Source organism: Myodes glareolus, chromosome 8, assembly GCF_982192425.1.
Source record: "Myodes glareolus chromosome 8, mMyoGla1.1, whole genome shotgun sequence".
NCBI classification, from domain to species: domain Eukaryota; kingdom Metazoa; phylum Chordata; class Mammalia; order Rodentia; family Cricetidae; genus Myodes; species Myodes glareolus.
Genome location: NC_142033.1, coordinates 21,262,855 through 21,271,366, shown reverse-complemented (window position 1 = coordinate 21,271,366; position 8,512 = coordinate 21,262,855).

The following is an 8,512-nucleotide window of genomic DNA, read 5'->3' as shown; positions in this document are numbered from 1 at the left end:
TTCCTCTTTGAAATAGCATCTCAAAGCAATTCTGGTTCACTTTCTAGGACTGCTGAGGTTTACTGAGTCCAATCTTGAGGCATGACTTTGCTACTGAAAGTCCACATTTTAACCATTTTCCCTAACAGAAGATGAACGTAGTCCATAAGCTACAATTGCTCATTCCATTTCTTTTAGATCAGTCATACGTGTGGGCTCCCATGGATATTCCTTGACAACCTGAGGGTGCTTGGACCCAGATGCTTTTGTTGATGTTATTACTGGAAAGGCAGGCAGAGCTCTGGGGAATCAATCCCAGATATTTTTATGTATCGACGAGGTTAAATTTTGCATGTTTACCTTTTGTTCCTGGTCATCAAATTCGATAATTTCCTTAATCTTTTCAAATCTGTTTACCACTGCTTTTGTAATGTCTTGATCTCCTGTCCAGTGTTCTGCTCTAAGGCCCTCATTGAGGATTCCAAGGTATGAAGTTTGTCCAATAGAGATAATGTCTCATCCTTGGACATAATCTTCATAGCATACATATTACCTTCTGGAGAGATAATCTATCAGTTGATCTGTCATACCCCTTTGACAGAGTCCAATTAAGACATTCTACAGTGTGAATTCTCTCAAAAAGTGTTTCAGTACCCACTGTCATTGATTGGGTTTTATGTGCCAAATTGGCTGGTTCCTTCTCTACAGTGCTGAATTTTCCTTTAAATAAATTACTATCCGTCTCTACCATTTCCAAAAGTATCTCAGTTGACTGAATTTTGTCAGTTCAATTGGTGTAACTTTCTTCCAATTTCCAACCTCTTTCCTGAGAAGTGTGGTTTCAGTCTGAAAAGACTGTACCATTTCTAAAAATGCCTCATTCCTAGCCCTATTGTCAAACCATTTTTTTAAGAAAAAACTATTGAGTAGAAGACTAATCCCTAGAAACAAAAATAGTGACATAGAAGGGACATCATTTAAGTTATGGAAAACCTCACACATGGTGTAAGTAAAGAGGCTATTGAAAGCTTGGGTAGTTAAATTGTCTGACATATTGTCCCCTTAGATTAGCAATTTATACTCTTTATTTAGGATATTTACCTGTTGTTGAAGTAACTGGATTAGGTGCAATAACCATAACCTGCCAGTAGGTGTCGTAGGCCACCAACAAAACTAATCCAGCAGGGCATAGTGGTGAATGTGAGTTCACTTGTGGCCTGTCTGAAATCTGATTTTAGAGCAGAATGCTAAAAGATAAATCACAGACTGTGTGCTCTGCGAATGTCTAGAGCAATGGAATAGGCAAATGCAAACAAATCATTAGAGTGCCATAGAATCTCGCTCAGAGAGGGCAAGCTCGTGTTTTATGGAAATGTCTGCAGTGCACCCTGGTGGGAGGCAAAAGGTAGGTTGCTTGGGTACTTGAAAGCAATCCATGGCATGTAAAGGGAAAAGAATTGCGGCTGATCTGTAGAAAAGTCACTTTGTGAGATTCTATATTAAACTGCTGGCTCCAGGCACAGGCTGTGGCCTGCTGAAGGAGTGTTCAGCCATACCCAGCTGATGGCGGGCAGCAGAGCCAGGGGTTCGAAACCCAAATGTTGGGCACCAGATGAAGCCACAAACCAATCCCAGGCCAGTTACGAATTAGGGATAATAAAAATGGTTATTTATTTGAAGGAGGAAAACTTACAGATCACTGTCCCAAACAACAGCCCTTTTGTAGCAAACAGGAAACAGAGTTCAGTTGCAGGAAAGGGAGCTTGAAGCAAGGGATGGCCCAGTTCCCGCTGTTTTTTAAAGTATAAGAGACCATGTCCCAGTGGGATGGTATCTTAAAAGTTGTTGGCTGAGGGAGCAGAGGAGCTCCAGCAGCAATTGTTGACCAAAAAAAGGAATGTCAATCACAGGGATCCCATGGTAGATCGCCTCATAGATGCCATTGGTGCCACCATGAGGTATAAAAGCTCTGGTTTTTGGGTGACCTAGCAAGGAGAGAAATAAATGGCAAATATTAAATATAAGTCTGAGAAAGAAAATGAGAAGCAGAGGAAAAGGGCACAGAAATGGTGTGGAGAATTATTTGTATTCTGTCAATCATGTATTTTAATAAAACACTGATTGGCCAAGCAGGAAGTATAGGTGGGTCAACCAGACAGGAAGTAGAGGCGGGGCGATGAGAACAAGAATATTCTGGGAAGCAGGAAGCTCCCTCTGCCATTCCTGCCCAGACCAACAAAAAGGTAACATGTGAGCTGTTACACTGTGAAAGGTACTGAGCCGTGTGACTAACATAGATAATGATAATGGATTAATATAAGTTACAAGGACTAATAAGAAGCCTGACCTAATGGGCCAATTAGCTTTATAACTTATAGAGATCTCTGTGTGATTGATTCCCTGGGACTTGCTGGTTGTGGGGTACCGGGTGGGACAGAAACCCCAACAAGCTGGCCCTCATGCTACAAATGGCGCCCAAACGTGGATAACTGAATCCACAGAAAGCCTGAGAAAGCTTGGGAAAGAATAGAGTAAAGCATATTTTCTTGGTAGCAGCAATTTCTCAGGTCTGCTCTGCTTGCTAGAGGCAAGCAAGTGCTCTCATGTAAGAGAAGCTTCCTGACTCAGCTTTAGCTGCGAAACCTTGCAGCTCTTTTAAGAGGTCCTGCCACGAAACACTTAAACAGTGTTGATGAAAAGCTGAATGCATGCTTTTCGGTTTTCAGCCATAGCAGGAAAAAGACGCACTATTTTAAAATGCCTGCTTCCTGGGCCGTCCTGCCAGGACAAACTCTGACTCTTGCAGGCAAGTAGTCCGACTGAGTGTGGTCTTTGAGCAGAATGCTACAGCTCGCTTGCTGGCAAGGACCTTGAAGCACCACAGAGTTGTGGCAAGAAAAATGGCTCCAGCAGTACCTCTGCCATGACGCTGGAAAGCTAAGGAATGGACTGGATTCAGCTATCAAAGCCATAGCTCTAATATTCTCTTTAATGACTCATGTAGTCAGAAAAAGAGAGATGTACAATAAAGAGAGATTCAAAGATGAAGAAAACCTCTAAATGGTTTACAGTGTGTTAAAAATATATGCAGGCTAAAAGTTAAAGTTCTTAAAGAAAAAAAGAGAAAGAAAGAGAGTAGTTGGTTATAGTAATACACACAATTAATCCCAATGCCTGGAAGGCAGAGGTAGGTTGACCTCTGTGACTTCAAGGGGCAGAGGTAGATTGACCTCTGTGACTTCAAGGTGTGGTAGCACACACCTTTAATCCCAATGCCTGGGAGGCAGAGCAGATATGTCTCTGTGAGTTCAAGGTGTGGTAGCACACACCTTTGAGCCCAGCGCTGGGGAGGCAGAGACAGAAGGATCTCTGTGAGTTCAAGGACAGCCTGGTCTACAGAGTTATTCCAGGACAAAGATTACAGAGAACCTGTCTCAAAAAGTAAAAGTAAAAATAAAAGAAATAGAAGTTAAAGTAAAGCCACATAAAGATGGAAAATAAACAGAGAATCTTGATACTGTATGCTATTATGCTCTCTTTGAATTGTTTGAATGCTGAGGAAGGAGCAACAGCTGTTAAAAGACTTTTGTTTATAAATTCTGCTGAACTAACCCAAGATAGGCATTTTGAAAATACTTTGGCTTCAAAACTGAAGTCAAAAGGTATGTTACTTTGGAGAAGAGATTTTTGCTTTTGTTTCCACAGAAAATGAAAGGCTATGGATTCATTCTGAATTAAGAAAAATCAGATTTGATAAAGGAAGACCACCCGAGAAATCCCTGGTAGGAACAGATGGCACAGATGTCTGAGTTCTACATCCAGAACAGATTCAAGACTTCTGCCTAAGATGATCAAGACTCACAGGATACTCCAGTCAGGACTTGATTATAACTCTAAGTTTTCTATAGGTCCCCATAAGATTATCAGTGCTCCCAACCAGCAGGAAGTAGCCTGAAATACTATGCCCACATTCCCAACAAATGGACTATGGGTATTTCCTTTGTTTAAAAAAAAAGAGGGAAATGGTGCGGGAGAATTATCTGTATTCTGTCAATCATGTATTTTAATAAAACACTGAGTAGCCAGGCAGGAAGTATAGGTGGGTCAACAAGACAGGAAGTAGAGTAAATAAATACCCATCTTCCTATTTGGTATAAATACAGTGAATAATCATCATTCTGCAGTGGAAGTTTACTAGAACTAACTTTAAAATTAGCAGAAATTCAGCTGTTTTTTGTTGCTGTTCTTGTTTTGATTTTTTATTTATTTATAAAAATTCCACCTCCTGCCCTCCTACCAATACCCTCCCCCTCACCCCACTCCATCTCCCCCTCCCTTTCCAGTCCTAAGAGCAATCAGGGTTTCTTACCCTGAGGGAAGTCCTAGGTTATCCCCCCTTTCTCCAGGTCTGGAAAGGTGAGCATCCAAACAGACTAGGCTCCCCCATGGCCAGTGGGAGCTAGACCAGGCTAACTCCATGATTCCCTGCAGTGAATGATAGGCTAGCATTGGCAAAGGGAACTGATTGAGTTCTCTTAATCAGGACTTGGGATCTGGCTTCACAAAGAACAACACAGGAAGAAATAGGGTTTCTGGTTCAGGTCAGGCATTGCAGTGAGTTTGGAAAGGATGGAAATGGGATAGGAGGAGTGACTAGGCTCCTGACACTTCCTGAATTGATGTGGACAATGCTAGGTTGCCTATCTGGGTCACAGTCAAGCAGGTGTGGGGTACCAGGTAGAGAGTAGTTCTGCAGAACTTTGGGGATTCACAAAGGAATGAAGATGGACTAGAAGAAATAGCTGGAGGATGCCACAAGAATAACTAGGGGTACTGTGGACCCACCTCTTCAAAAACTTTAAAGTGGGATGTGTGTGTGTGTGTATGTGTGTGTGTGTTATGTGCCATAGCACTCTTTTTGTGGTGAAGGTAATGTGCGATTCAATTATCTTCTTACTGCATGTTGGTCCCAGGGGTTGATTGATCTCAGGTGGTTAGGCTTGGTGGAAAGTACCTCTATCAGCTTAGCTGTCACATGAGGCACATTATCAGAAAATGCTTTTTACTCCTTTAGAATCTTTTCGTCACATTGACACTCAGGCCAGGAAAATATGAAAAGAGGAAACCTTAATTTGAGGAAACGACTGCATGAGACTGGCCTCTAGGCACTCTCTGTGGGGCATATTCTTAGTTGATGATTTATTTTTGACTCCTCAGCTCCCTGAGGGTCCTGTTACCCCAGGGCAATGGTGGAGCAGATTGAGCAAGACAGTAAGAAGCATTTCTCTATGACCTCTGTTTCACTTCCTGCCTCGCGGTTTCTTCCTTGACTTACTTCAGTGATAGATTATCCAGAGAGCTATAAACAAAAGTAGAACCTTACCTCCCTAAATTACTTTTAGTCCTGTTGTACATTACAACTGTGGGGGCCAGCCATGATAAGCTAAGTATAGGCAGGTCACCCAAAGGAAGTTCTTTACTTGTAATCATTATCACCTGCCAGAGTAGAACTCGGCCTCTGATAAATTTATTAAAGGGCCTGAGTCTCAGTAGTTTACCCTGAAGTAATGCCTGGTTGCATGAAGAACCACAAGCTGATATTACTTGACCTCCACCCAAGAACAGACCATTCAAAGGAAATGCTTAACATTCCATCCACTATAGGTAGGACCACCTGCCAGAACACACTGACCAGGACACCGCTAGATTAAGAAAAAAGCACAGGGCTCAATGGTTTCAGCTCTGAAGCCTACAAGAGTTTCAAAAAAGAGCTAACAACAATTCTCCTCAAATTGTTCCACACAATAGAAACAGAAAAAAACATTGTCACACTCTTTTAATGAGGATACAATTCCCCTGATTTCCAAACCACACAGAGACATTACTAAGAATGAGAATTGCTGACCAATCTCACTCATGAAGATTGATGCAAAAATTCTCAATAAAATGCTGGCAAATCGAATTCAAGAACACATCAGAAAATTCATCCATCATGATCAAGTAGGATTTATCATAGAGATGCCAGGATGGTTCAGCATATGAAAATCTGTCATTGTAATCTACCACATAAACAAACTAGATTTACAAAAACAGACATGATTGTCTCATTACATGTTGAATAAAACCTTTGATAAAATACTACAGCCGTTCACGATAAAGGTTTTGGAGAGAACAGTGAAACAAAGAATGTACCTAAACATAATAAACACAATACACAGCAGTTCAACTTTCAACATCCAACTAAATATAGAGAAACTCAAAGCAATCCCACTGAAATCAAGAACAAGACAAGGTAGTCTGCTATCTCTTCAACATAGTACTTGAGGTTCTAGCTGAAGCAATAAGACAGCAAAAGTAAATCAAGGGAATAAAAATCAGAATAAAAGAAGTAAAACTCTCACTATTTGCTAATGATATGATAGTTTACAATAGTAACTCCAAAAATTCTACCAAGAACTCCTAAACTCATAAGCTCCTTCAGTAATGTATCAGAATACAAATCTAACGTAACATTTCCTTCACAATACCACAAATAATATAAAAGATCTTGGAGTAACTCTAACCAAACAAATGGAAGACCTGTATGACAAGAACTTTAAATCTTTGAGGAAAGAATTTGAAGAAGACACCAGAAATTGGAAAGATCTCCCATGCTCTTAGGCAGGTAGAATTGACACTGTAAAAGCGACAGTCTTACCAAAAGCAATCTAGAGATTCAATGCAATGCCCATCAAAATCCAAGAAAAATTCTTCACAGACCTAGAAAAATCATGCACAACTTTGTATGGAAAAGTAAAAAACCCAGGATATACAAAACAATCATGTACAATAAAGAAACTTCTGGAGGCATCACAATCCCTGTCTTCAAATTCTACTACAGAGTTACAGTAATGCAAGCAACCTGGTATTGGCATAAAAACCAGACAGGATTTCCAGTGGAACTGAATTGAAGCCCTAGATATCAATTCACACATGAAGGACTATCTGGTTTTGACAAAGAAGCAAAAAAGTAAAAAATGGAAAAAGAAAGATATTCAACAGATGATGCTGTCCTAAATGGCTATCTACATGTAGAAGAATGAAAATAGGTTAATATCTACCACCCAGCAGAAAACTCAAGCCCAAATAGATCAGAGACCTCAACACGAAACCAACCACACTGACCCTTGTAGAGGAGAAAGTAGGAAATACATTTGAATGCATTGGCATAAGAGATCACTTCCTAAATATAACCCCAGTACATTCATTGAGAGCAGCAATTAATAAATGGACCTCCTGGAACTGAGAAGCTTCTGTAAAGCAAATACACAGTCAAACAAGTGGCAGTCAATAGAATAGGAAAAGATCTTCATCAAATCCACATCAGAAAGGGGCTGATCTCCAAATATACAAAGAACTCAAGAAACTGGTCATGAAAGGAACAAATAAAAAATGGGTACAGATATAAACAGAGAACTCTCAAGAGACCATCAAACATGACTGAAGGACATTTAAGGAAATGCTCAACATCTTTAGCCATTAGAGAAATACAAATCAAAACAACAGTGAGATTCCATCTTAAAACTTTCAAAATGGCCAAGATCAAAAGCACTAATAACAGCTTATCATAGAGAGGTTGTGGGGTAAAGGGAATACTCCTGCATTGCTGGTGGGAGTGCAAACTGGTGCAGCTGCTTTGGAAATCAGTATGGCGATTTCTCCAAAAATTAAGAAACAACTTACCTCAAGATCTAGCAATACCATTTTTGGGAATATACTCAAAGGATGTTCAATCATACCACAAGGACAGGTGCTCAGCTATGTTCATAGCAGATTATTTGTCATAACCAGAAAATGAAAACAACCTAAATGCCCCTCGACCAAAGAATGGTTAAGAAAAATGTGGTATATTTTCACAATGGAGTACTACATAGCAAAAAAAAATAACACCTTGAAAGTAGCAGGCAAATGGATGGATCTAGAAAATATCAATTGAGTGAGGTAACCCATAGTCAGAAAGACAAATATCATATGTACTCACTCATAAGTGGATTTTAGACATAAAGCAAAGAAAAGCCAGCCTACAATTTATAACCCCAGAGAACCTAGACCACAAATGAGACTCTGAGGGAGACATACATGGATCTAATCTACATGGGAAGTAGGGAAAGATATGAACTTCTTAATAAATTGGGAGCATGGGGATCATGGGAGAGGGTAGAAGTGAAGGAGATGGAAGGGAGTGGAGAAAATTATATAGCTCAATAAAAACAATTAAAAAAAAGAAAACCCCTCATAAGTGTGTCCTATATCTTGGGCTTTAGTTGATTCCAAATGCATTCAGATTGACAATTCAAATTGGCCATCAAACATGTTTTTAACAACTATAGTTGATGAGGAATTGATCATGCTCTCTCTGTTATGTGTCTGTCTCTCTCCTTTTCTCTCTCTCTCTCTCTCTCTCTCTCTCTCTCTCTCTGTGTGTGTGTGATGTGAGCAGGCATGTGAGTAGTGTGTGTATGTGAATGTGTGTGCACTAATTCATGTGTATGCC